The following is a 12,518-nucleotide window of genomic DNA, read 5'->3' as shown; positions in this document are numbered from 1 at the left end:
TTTGATTTGTAAAAGACTCTATAATATTGCAAAGGTAATTAAGACTTTTGGGAGCGAGTGAGGTGCAGCAGTCTGGGCTCCACCATTTAGTAGCAGGGTAGTCTGAGACACATTAACCTCAGTGTCCTCATAAGATTGTTTTTATGATCACATGAATCACATGTAAAGCACTAGAACTGTGCCTAGTGCTATTACATGCTGTACATAATTGTGCTTACTAAATGTTGGCTATCATCACGGTCCTTGTCATCAGTTCTGTGGAAATATGGAATTACAAATGTGATATGGTCAGCAGTGTCCAGCTCTGGGATTGTAGCTAAACTGGTGAAATAGGTATTTTATTTAGGCTTCAACTTACTTCCAGAGGGTGGGGTTGAGGGTGGTAGGGGTGGGGCGGGGGGGGTTGGTGTCTAAGAATATAAAATATATGAACTTACAGAAATGGAAAAATGAGACCTCTTTGTAGCAAAGGTGGGGAGTCTGGGTTTTCTCTTCTATTTAAGTAAAATGAAAGCCCACATGGTATTTCCATCCATTCGGGATGAGGAATTTTCTCAATCCAGACCCAGAAAGGAATCATTTAGGTTCCACAAAAGACCCAGGAAGATAAAGGGACTGACTATTAATAAAGAGATAACATTAATTGAGTGCTTAAGATGTGCTAGACACTATTCTAAGAAACTTCCATTTGTTTTGTCATTTCACTGCATTACAATTCTACATACTGGGTACTTTTCTTAACTCACCTTGCTGAGGCATGCCTGCATATTTACCAAGCCTACATATTTGTTAAGGTGTGGAGCTCAGCTTCAAGCCAAGGCAATCTTAATTATTCTCTGAGATTGCCTCACTGGAATACATAATCCTCAAAAACACATTGTTTAAGTGGGTGGGAGAGACTGATACACACTTTAGGCAGGTCAATGAACCTGTGTGATAGAAACGTTAGAAATGATTTAGCGTTGATGTAAGAGCAGTGTTGCTGACCTGATGGGGGGAAGCATGGACACCGTCCCAGGCTGGTATGTATTACTATGACAGGATGAGGGATTAAGCTGGGCTTGGCCCAAAATGAGCCTCCGTGGACAGTCCATCCCGTCTTTTGGCAGCTCTTCACCTCCTGAGATTTTACATTATTGAGTTGATCTGAAAGATCAACTTTCTAACTCTTTTGATCTTGTTAGCATTTTTCCTTTTACAATGCCTTTCTCAGCAACCCAGTGAGGGAAGCAGGGTAGATATTCTTATTCTCATTTTACAAATCAGTTAAATGGTTTGCTTAAGGTCACACTGTAGCAGAGTCAGTATTAGCTTAGATTATTGTCTCCAAATTCTGGGCTTTTCACATTCTGTCACAATTGGCATTCTAAAATATCAACCCCTCCTTTTGGGGCTTTCTCTTTGTTTTTTAACTTGTTCTCTTTTCCCCCTATAGTTTATTGTACTGAATAATTATATGCAGCAATAACAGGATTTCCTTATTATTCATGCCTATTTTATCAAGAGATCTTTTTTAAATTTTAAATTTTTATTAATTTTATTTATTTATTTATTTATTTGCTGCATTGGGTCTTCATTGCTGCACATGGGCTTTCTCTAGTTGTGGAGAGTGGGGGCTACTCTTCATTGTGGTGTGCGGGCTTCTCATTGTGGTGGCTTCTCTTGTTGCGGAGCACAGGCTCTAGGCGTGCAGGCTTCAGTAGTTGTGGCACATGGGCTCAATAGTTGTGGGCTCTAGAGCTCAGGCTCAGTAGTTGTGGCACACAGGCTTAATTTGCTTCCCAGCACGTGGGATCTTCCCAGCCCAGGGAATCAAACCTGTGTCCCCCTGCATTGGCAGGCAGATTCTTAATCACTGCACCACCTGGGAAGCCCTTATCAAGAGATCTTGATGACACAGTTCAAGTGTTTCTTGAAAGATTATTTGGGGATATATTTCCTTTCTGATAAATTCTCTGGTTTTTAGATGTTTGAAAAAGCTTTTCTAATGAGTTCTTCATATGGCTAAATAATCGATTCAAGGCATTAAAAAAAATATATTACCTGAGATTCACCTGGCTTTCTTTTTGGCAGAATCAAATCAGAAATTAGCCTAATATGTTTTCTCTGCCCACCACTAATCCCCTCTATCTTTAAGAAGACAAAAATATAACCAAAGCTTTCTTTCAGCTGAGTCACATTGATCAGTCCAGAATATATTTATTCAGAGTTAGTATAGTCACCATTTAAATCTTGGATTTTGAATCTACTTTTTGTTGTCATTATTAATATCTCTCCATGTAAAAAATATTTTAGATAAGGCTGAAATCTCCTTCAATCACTTTCAAAAATCTGGATCCATCCCTTTTTTTTTTTTTTTTTGGGGGGGGGTACACCAAATTCAATCATCTGTTTTTATACACATATCCCCGTATTCCCTCCCTTCCTTGACTCCCCCGCCTCGAGTCCCCCCCACCCTCCCCGCCCCAGTCCTCTAAGACATCTTCCATCCTCGAGTTGGACTCCCTTTGTTATACAACAACTTCCCACTGACTATCTATTTTACAGTTGGTAGTATATATATGTCTGTGCTACTCTCTCGCTTTGTCTCAGTTTCCCCTTCACCCCCCGCCCCCTCCCATACCTCGAGTTCTCCAGTCCATTCTCTGTATCTGCGTCCTTGTTCTTGTCACTGAGTTCATCAGTACCATTTTTAGATTCCGTATATGTGAGTTAGCATGCAATATTTGTCCTTCTCTTTCTGACTTACTTCACTCTGTATGACAGATTGTAGTTCTATCCACCTCATTACATATAGCTCCATCTCATCCCTTTTTATAGCTGAGTAATATTCCATTGTGTATATATGCCACATCTTCTTTATCCATTCATTTGTTGATGGGCATTTAGGTTGCTTCCTGGATCCATCCCTTTTCATCATAGGTAACCACAAATATCACTTTAATTTTTGACCTCTAAACTTTTTTCTCTGCACTTATATTCATACATACACACATTCCCAGAGGAAACAAAGTTATTTTGGAGTTTGGTTTAGGTTTTACGTAAATGAAAGAATGTTCTGAAACTTGCTTTTTTCCATTCAACACTATATCTTAGGAATCTTTCCATATTAACATTATTTTTTCAATGATTATACAGTAAATATTTTTTGGTCTGATTTTACCACAATTTATTTCTCTACACTGGTTGGCTTGTTTCTTATTTTGGGGTTTACAAACAATGCTGCAGTGAATATCCTTGTACATGCTTCCTTATGCACCTGTACTGCTATTTCTTTGGGGTAGGCATGGAGAAGTAGAATTGCTGGGTCACAAAATGTGTATGTTTAGTATTTTAATACTTTATTGCCAAATTGCCCTCCAAAATGATTGCAATTTAACCTACTAGTAGCAGTGTATGAGATAATCTTTTTCCAATGCATCGTCACCCTTGATATTTTCAAACTTTTTCAATTTTGCAAATCTACTGAGTGAAAATCCTATCTCATCATTCTAATTTGCATTTTTCTGTTTTCTAGTAAGGTTCAGTGTCTTCTCATTTCTTAAGGCTATTTATGTTTTGTGAATTGTCTGTTTATATCATTTACGCTTTTTCTATACAGGTGGTCTTTTTCTCACCACTAATGTCTTTTTGGTGAAAAGAAATTTTACATGTTGATGAAGTCAGTTTATGACTTTTGATTTTTTTAAATTAAGGTAAAAATCACATAATGGAAAATTTACCATTTTAACCATTTTAAACTAAATTCGGTGATTTTAGTACATTCACAATGTTGTGCAACCATATCATTACTAATTCCAGAACATCATTACCTGAAAAAGAAACCCTGTAGCATTAGGCATTCACTCCACATTCCTCTTCCCCCAGCAAGCCCCTGGCAATCACTAATCAGCTTTATGTCTCTATGAATTTGCCAATGCTGGACATTTCATACAAATGGAATCAAGTAATATGTGGCCTTTTGTGTCGGGCTTCTTTCACTTAGAATGTTTTCAAGGGTCATCCATGTTGTAGTATATATCAGTACTTCATTCCTTTTTATTGCCAAACAATATTCCATTATATGGATATACCACATTTTATTTATTCATTCATCAATCACGGGCATTTTGGATTGTTTTCATTTTCTGGCTATTATGAATAATGCTGCTATGAACATTCCTACACAAGTTTTTGTCTGACCAATTGTTTTCAATTCTCTTGTAAATATACCTAGGAGTAGAACTGCTGAGTCTTATGATAACCCTACGTTTAACATTTTGAGGAAATATTAAACTCTTTTTTAAAATAACTGCATCATTTTACATTCTGATGAGCAACTTACAAGGGTTCCAGTTGCTCCTCCTTCTGCCAACACTTGTTATTTTCTTTGCTTTTCTTTCCTTCTTTCTTCCTTTCCTTCTTTCTTTCCAGCCTCATGGCATGTGGGATCCTAGTTCCCTGACCAGGGATTTAACCTGCACCCTCTTCATTTGAAGCACAGACTCTTATTAACCACTGGACTGCCAGGGAAGTCCCTCCTTTTCAATATTTTTGAATTATTCCCACCCTAGTGGGTATGCAGTGGTATATCATTATGGTTTTGAATTGCATTTTTCTGATGATTAATATTGTTGAACAACTTTTCATATGTTTATTGGCCATTTGTGTATCTTCTTTGGAGGAATGTCCATTCAAATCCTTTGCCCATTTTTTAATTGTGTTGTTTGTCTTTTTGTTGATGAGTTGTAAGAGGTTTTTAAAAATATATTCTAAATACTAGGTCCTTATCAGATATTTGAGTTGCAAATATTTTCTCCCACTCTGTGGGTTGTCTTTTAACTTTCTTGATACTGTCCTTCAATGAACAAGAGTTTTTAATTTTAATGACACCTAACATCTATTTTTTCTTTTTTTTAAATTTATTTTATTTTTAATTTAATGTAATTTAATTTTTTTCTTTGTTATTTTTGGCTGTGTTGGGTCTTTGTTGCTTCGCACCAGCTTTCTCTAGTTGTGACGAGTGAGAGCTACTCTTCATTGCGATGCATGGGCTTCTCATTACGGTGGCTTCTCTTATTGCAGAGCACAGTCTCTAGGTTCTCAGGCTTCAGCAGTTGCAGCACTTGGGCTCAGCAGTTGTGGCACATAGGCTTAGTTGCTCTGCGGCATGTGGGATCTTCTCAGACCAGGGATTGAACCTGTGTATCCTGCATTGACAGGCAGATTCTTAACCCCTGTGCCACCAGGGAAGTCCCTATTTTTTCTTTTCTACTTCTTATATATTTTTTGCTTATGTTTTTAATGTCCTATCTAAGATTTCACTGCCAAATCCAAGAAATGGAAATTTGCTCCTATGTTTTCCTAAGAATTTGAATATCTCATGTTAAATCTTGATCTGTTTTGAGTTAATTTTTGTGTATGGTGTGATGTAAGGGTCCAACTTCATTCTTATACATATGGATATCCAGTTGTCTCAGCACCATTTGTTGAAAAGACTATTCTTGTCCCACTGAATTGTGTTGGCATCCTTGTTGAAAATCAGTTAACCATAAATGTGAAGGTTTCTTTCTGGACTCAAAATTCTATTTCATTGATCTTTATGTCTATACTTATACCAATACCACACTGTTTTGATCACTGTGGCTTTGTAGTAAGTTTTGAAGTTTAGAATTGTGAGTCTTCTAACTTTGTTCTTTTTCAAGACTGTTTTGGCTATTATGGATCTCTTGCTATTCCATATGCATTTTAGGATCAACTTGTCCATTTCTGGAAAACAAGCTGAAATTTTGATAGGAATTGCATTGAATCTGTAAATTTAGGGAATATTGCCATCTTGACAATATTGTCTTCCAATCAATGAACACGGAATGTCTTTTTATTTATTCAGGTTTTCTTTAATTTCTCTCAGTGGTGTTTTATAGTTTCCAGTATGTGAGTCTTGCACCTCCTCAGTTAAATTTATTCTTAAATGGTTTATTATTTTTGATGATAGTGTATATAGAATTGTGTTCTTAATTTCATTTTGAGGTTGTTCATTGATACAGTATAGAACTGATTTTTGTAAGTGGTCTTGTATCCTGCAAACTTGCTGAATTCATTTACTAGCTCTAATAGTTTTTGAATAAATTCTTTATGGTTTTCTATATTTAAAATTATGTCATCTGTGAATAGAATAGCTTTACTTCTTCTTTTCCAAATTGGATGACTTTTGTTTCTTTTTCTTGCCTAACTGCCCTGACTAGAACTTCCAGTACCTGATAATGAACAGAAGTGTGAAAGCAGATATCCTTGTCTTATTCCCAATTTTAGGGAGAAAGCTTCAAGTATGATGTTAGCAGTGAGTTTTTTCATTGATGCCCTTTATTAGGTTGGGGAAGATTTTGTCTCTTCCTGGCTTGTAGAGGGTTTTTTTTTTTTTTTTTTCTTTCATGAAAGGGTGCTGGAATGTGTCAAATGCTTTTCTTTTTTGCATCTATTGAGGTGATCATGTGACTTTCCCCCTTTTATTTTCATAATATGGTGTGTTACATTGACTGATTTTCATGTTGACACACCCTTACATTACTGGAATAAACCCTACTTGGTCATGGTGTATAATCCTTTTAATTTGCAGTTGGATTTCATTTGCTACTATTTTGCTGAGGAATTTTACATCTTTATTCATAAAGGATATTGGTCTTTTTTTTTTTTATTGTGATTTCTTTGTCTGGCTTTGGTAATTAAGTAATCAAAGTAATACTGGCCTCACACAGTGAGTTAGGTAGTGTTATCTCCTCTTCCTTTTTTTTTTTTTTTTTGGAAGAATTTGAGAACTGGTGTTAATTCTTCATTAAATCTTTGATAAAATTCACTAGTGAAGGCATCTGAGCCTGGGCGCTTATTGCTTGGAACTTTTTATATAACTGCATCAATCTTTTTACTTGCTAAAGGTTTATTCAAATTTTCTCTTTATTCTTTAGTCAGTTTTAGTTTTTTGTGTGTTTCTAGAAATGTGTCTATTTTATCCAGGTTATTCAATTTATTGGTGTACATTTTTCATAGCATTCTCTTATAAACTTTCTATTTATGTAAGATTGAAAGTAATGTCTCCATTTTCATTCTGGATTTTATTAATTTGAGTCTTCTCTTTTGCTTGATCAGTCCAGCTAAAAGTTTGTCAATTTTATTGATCTCTTCAAAGGACCAACATTTGGTTTCATTGATTCTTTCTATTGTTTTCCTATTCTCTATTTTGTTTATCTCTGCTCTAATCTTTATTGTTTTCTTTCTTCTAGCTGCTCTGGGGTTAGTTTGCTTTTCTTTTTCTAGTCCTTAAGGTGAAATATTGGGTTGTGGATTTGAGATCTTTGTTTTTTTTTTAAAAAAATATAGATGTTTACATCTATAAATTTCCCACTGAGAACTGCTTTTACTGCATCTCATAAGTTTTGGTATGTTGTGTTTTTGTTATCATTCATCTCAAAGTATTTTCTAATTTCCCTTTTGATTTCTTATTTGACCCATTGGTTGTTTAAGACTGTGTGGTTTAATTTCCACATATTTGTGAATCTCCAGATTTTCTTCTTTTATTGATTTCTAATTTCATTCCATTGTTGTCAGAGAAGATACTTTACATATATATATTTACATATATATGTGTATATAAATATGTATATATGTATATAAATATGTGTGTATATATATATATATATATATATATATATATATATATGTCATATATATAAATATATATGTATGGGAGTACCTTTGTGGCATGTGGAACCTCCCTAACCAGGGATTGAACCCATGCGCCCTGCAGTGGAAGGGTGAAGTCTTAACCAGTGGACCACCAGGGAGGCTCTCATTTCAATATTTTAAACTTTATTGAGATTTTTTTCATGGCCAATATGTTCTATGCTCAAGAATGTTCCATATGACCTTGGGAATAATGTGAGTCCTGCTGTTTTTGGCTGAAGTATTCTATATATGTCTGTTAGGTCTAGTTGATTTATAGTGTCATTCAAGTCTCATATTTTCTTGTTTATCTTTTATCTAGTTGTTCTATTGATTACTGAAAGTGAGGTGTTGAAGTCTCCAATTATTGTTGTTGAAATGTCTATTTCTCCCTTCAGCTCTGTCAGTATTTGCTTTAGGTCTCTATTGTTAGTTGCATATATGTTTGCAATTGTTGTATATTCTTGATGAATTGACTCTTTTATCATTACGTAATGTCCCTCTTTATCTTGTGTAACAATTTTTATCTTAAAGTCCATTTTGTCTGATATTAGAATGGCCATTCCTGTTCTCTTTTGCTTACTGTTTGCTCTCTTTTGGTTACTGAAATATCTTTTTCCATTCTTTCATTTTCAGTCTATTTGTGACCCACATCTAAAATGAGTCTCTTGTAGACAGTATATAGTTTGATCAAGTTTTTATCCATTCTGCCAATCTCTGCTTTAAATTTGAGAATTTAATCCATTTATATTTAATGGAATAATTGATAGAAAAGGATTTACTTTTGTGATTTGTCTATTTGTTTTACATATGTCTCATAACTTCCTTAGTTACCCTATTACTGTCTTCTTTTCTGTTAAGTGGATGATAATTAGTTAAACAGTTTTCTAGTATACTATTTTTCCTTTTCAATTCCTTTACTATATATTTTCTAGTTATTTTCTTAATGGTTTACCATGGGGTTAAAATTAATATCTTAATTTATCACAAGATAGTTCAAGTTAATACAAACAGTTTCAATAATATGTAAAAACATTGTTCCTGTATAGCTCCTCCAGTTATTGTCTCAAATTACATTTTTACACACTGTGTGCCTAACACAGTCTTATAATTATTGTTTTATGTAGATTTTTTATATCAAATAGACTAAAAAGAGAAGTTATAACCAAAAATACATTGACTAACTTTTATATTTAGCTATGTGGTTACCTCTATTAGTGGATATTTCTTCATGTGGATTAGAATTTACTGTCTAGTGTCCTTTTATTTCAGATTAAAGGGCTCCTTTTATCAGTTCTTGTAGGGGAAGGTTTACTAGAAACAATTTCTCAGTTTTTATTTATCTGGGAAAGTGTTGGTTTCTTCCTTTTTTTTTTTTTTTTGGTTAGGTTTTGTGTGTGTGGTGTAAAAAAAAAACATGATATAAATTTACCATCTTAACAACTTTTAAGTATATGTTACAATAGTGTTAACTATATGTACATAGTTGTACAACAGTTCTATACAACTTTTTCATCTTGCATAACTGAAACTCTATATTCATTGAACAACAATTCCCATTTCCTCCTCACCCCAGCCCCTGAAAATCACTATTCTTTTGTTTCTATGAATTTGATTACTTTAGCTTTCTCATATAAATGGGATCTTTTGTGTATTTGTCTTTTGTGATTGGATTATTTTATTTAGCATACTCTCTTCAAGATTCATCCTTGCTGTAATATAAGACAGGATTTCCTTCTTTTTTGAGGCTGAATAATGTTCAATTGTATGTATGTTCAATATTTTCTTTATCCTTTAATCCAATAATGGACATTTAGGTTGCTTCCACATCTTGGCTATTGTGAAAAATGATGCAATAAGTATACCTCTTTCATTTCTGCAAGATCATTTTGCTAGATATATAATTCTTGGTTGACAGTTTTTTTTTCTTTTAGCATTTTGAATATGTCATCTCACACCCTCTGGCCTCTGTGGTTTCTGATGAGAAGTCAGCTGTTCAGCTTATTGATGATCCCTTGTACTTGACAGGTAATTTCATTCTTGTTGATTTCATGATTGTCTTTGTCTTTGATTTCTGATAGTTTGATTATAATGTGTCTTGGTGTGTATCTCTTTGATTTTGTCCTACTTGAAGTTCACTGAGCTTTTTAAATACAAAGATTTACAATTTTCATCAAATATAGGAGGGTTTCAGCCATTATTTCTTCAAAGGTTCTTTCTGCCCCTTTCTCTTTTGTTCTGGGACTCCAATTACCTATATATTGGTATGCTTGGTGGTTTCTCACAAGTTTCTGAGACTCTTAATTTTTCTTCATTCATTTTTCCTTGTGCTCCTCAGATTGGATAATCTCAATTGACATATCTTCAAGTTTACTGACTCTTTCTTCTGCATGTTTAAATCTGCTATTGAACTCCTCAAGTGAATTTTTCACTTCTGCTATACATTTTTCAACTCCAGAATTTCTAATTGGTTCATTTTTAATAATCTCTATTTCTTTATTGATATTCTCTATTTGATGAGATTTTGTTCTCCTGGTTTCCTTTACTTCTTTATACACAGTACCTTTTGAATATTATGAAGCAGCATCTCCAGAAATTATATTCTTCCCTCCCCAAGATTTGTTGTTGCTGCTTGTTGTAGTTGTTGTTTGTTTACTGAGTTTTCTGAATTAATTTTGTAAGCTTTTTTTTTTGTCATGTTGGCCACCGACATCTCTGTTCAATCATCTTAGTGATCAGCTAATGATCTGACAGATTTCCTTTAATGCCTGGAAAAAAACAACAGAAAACCTCCCAGTTTATTAAGGATCTCCATGTGCATGTTATGACACACATTCAACACTCATCTAGATGCTAACAATTCTGCCTTAGCCTTCACTTCCTGCTGGAGCAGAGACTAAAGACCAGCTAGAAGGGAGAGCCCAGGGTCTTCTCAGGTCTTTTTGAACACACACCAGCCCTGGGCATGCACTGGCCTTCTAGAGTCTTGGGAACATTTCAGAAGCCTTATTCCCCAAAGCATATCATTTCCCAGGATTTCCTCCCAAGCTTTTCTGTTTCTTGTTCCAACTGTTACTTTTTTGCCCCAGGCAGCAACAGATAATACATTTGCCTTTAAATGTTTTGGACAAATACCTCCAGGGAGAGATCCAAGTTAGGTGAAATAAAGGCAAGATTTTTGACCTGATCTTTCAGGGAACCACCAGACAAGTAAAATGAAACTACCACAATTCTTTGAGAATAAGGTTTGCTCTGCTCTCTCTGTAATAGGGAAGAGCTTAATTGGACTCCATGCTGGATCTGCTTCTTTGACTTTAACCTTTGCTTTTTGTTGCTTTAATCATACACAATGGCCTTGTTTTGGTTTTGTGTACCCTTTTGTGTTACAAATCAACAGATTCAATTCAATTCTGGAACTTCGGTTCCATCTGGGAACTTCAGTTCCATCTGGGGAACTCTGGTTCCATCTGAGGCTATGAGTCAACAGACTTGATTTGATTCTGGATATTAAGTTGCTCCAGCGTGCACACTGGGAATATATTCCCCTCTCAATTTGGGCTTTTCCTTTATGGGATAAGCCAATTTGTTTGATTGGGGTACCCTATTGGAGAGGGGGATTGTTGTTGGACAATACCTGATTTGGGGAACCAGTTCATTGGGAACTAGTTCGTTGGTTTTTATTTTTGTTTTGTCTTGGTTTTGTGTGCATCAATGCTATAATTTGTTTGTGCCTTTTGTATTGGAATTTGTCTGCATCTTTTGTGTTTTGGTGCAACTTTTGGTTTCTTCTTAGGATCAGAAGAATGATGGCCCCTGAATGGCTCACTCAATTATTATACCATCTCGCAGTTAGAAGTATTTTGCAAAACATCAGGGAAAAGAGATGAGATTCCATATGTAGAAGCATTTATGCTATTGCATCAGAAGGAAAAGGAGTCAGAGGACTGCTACTTTATGGTGCAGTAATCTGAAAGAAAACCTAAGGGGAAACCTATTCTATAAGGGGAAGAGAGAGAAAATGAGAGTGGGGACATATTGCTCCTGAACTTAAACCCCCCTCAGCCTATCCAGCTCTCCCACTGGCCGAGCAGGCTGCACCAGCAGTTGTTCCAACTGCCTCCCCCATGCCACCAACATATTCACCCCTTTCACCATCTCCTGTTTCACCCACCCATGGGGATCAGATAGAGTTTCTATGGTAATCCCCAGGGCACAGGGACCTAGTTTATTATCACCATCTAAAACCCAACAGGGCACCCAATTTGGACCAGTAGCCACATTCACAGAAGGGCAATTTCCCTGGCGCCTATATCCTGTAGGAGGCTTTAATGCAAATGGCCAACCAGCTGGGTTCCTATGGATGCACAATCCATTCTCCACTTCAGATTTGCTTAATTGGAAAAACCATAACCCTGCTTATCAAGAGGACCCACTCCATATGACTGAACTTTTCACCTCCATATTTGCCACTCATCGTCCCACATGGGCTGACATTCACACTCTTATGAATAGAATGCTTACTGGGGATGAAAGGAGGATGCTCATTGACAAGGATCTAGAGGAAGCACACCAGCTCCATTTAGTGGATCCAAATGGAACTCCAGAAGCAGATCTGGCAGTCCCTTTTGCTGAGCCTAACTGGGATCCTAATAATAGGGGCACGCCACTTCTAGAACTTTATAGGAGATATGTCTTAAAGGGTCTTTAAAAGGGGGTACCTAGACAAAAGAGCTTAAACAAGATTCAGGAGATAAAACAAAAACCAAATGAAGATCCATCAGAGTTTCTAGAAAGAATTATTCAAGCTTATAGGCACTACACGG

The 12,518-nt window shown here is 35.6% G+C and overlaps 1 long non-coding RNA gene across 1 annotated transcript; it reads left to right on the top strand.

Annotated features, from left to right (window-relative positions):
* Positions 1 to 925: 925 nt before the first annotated feature.
* On the top strand, positions 926 to 12,099 carry LOC130859901 (uncharacterized). The gene is made up of 3 exons (XR_009055345.1): positions 926 to 1,022; positions 9,630 to 9,723; positions 11,489 to 12,099. It is a non-coding gene; the product is annotated as an uncharacterized LOC130859901 (long non-coding RNA).
* Positions 12,100 to 12,518: the final 419 nt, after the last annotated feature.

This window comes from Hippopotamus amphibius, chromosome 9 (assembly GCF_030028045.1).
Source record: "Hippopotamus amphibius kiboko isolate mHipAmp2 chromosome 9, mHipAmp2.hap2, whole genome shotgun sequence".
In the NCBI taxonomy this organism is placed as follows: domain Eukaryota; kingdom Metazoa; phylum Chordata; class Mammalia; order Artiodactyla; family Hippopotamidae; genus Hippopotamus; species Hippopotamus amphibius.
The sequence above is the reverse complement of the archived record's forward strand: the minus strand, read 5'-3'. Positions and strand labels throughout refer to the sequence as shown.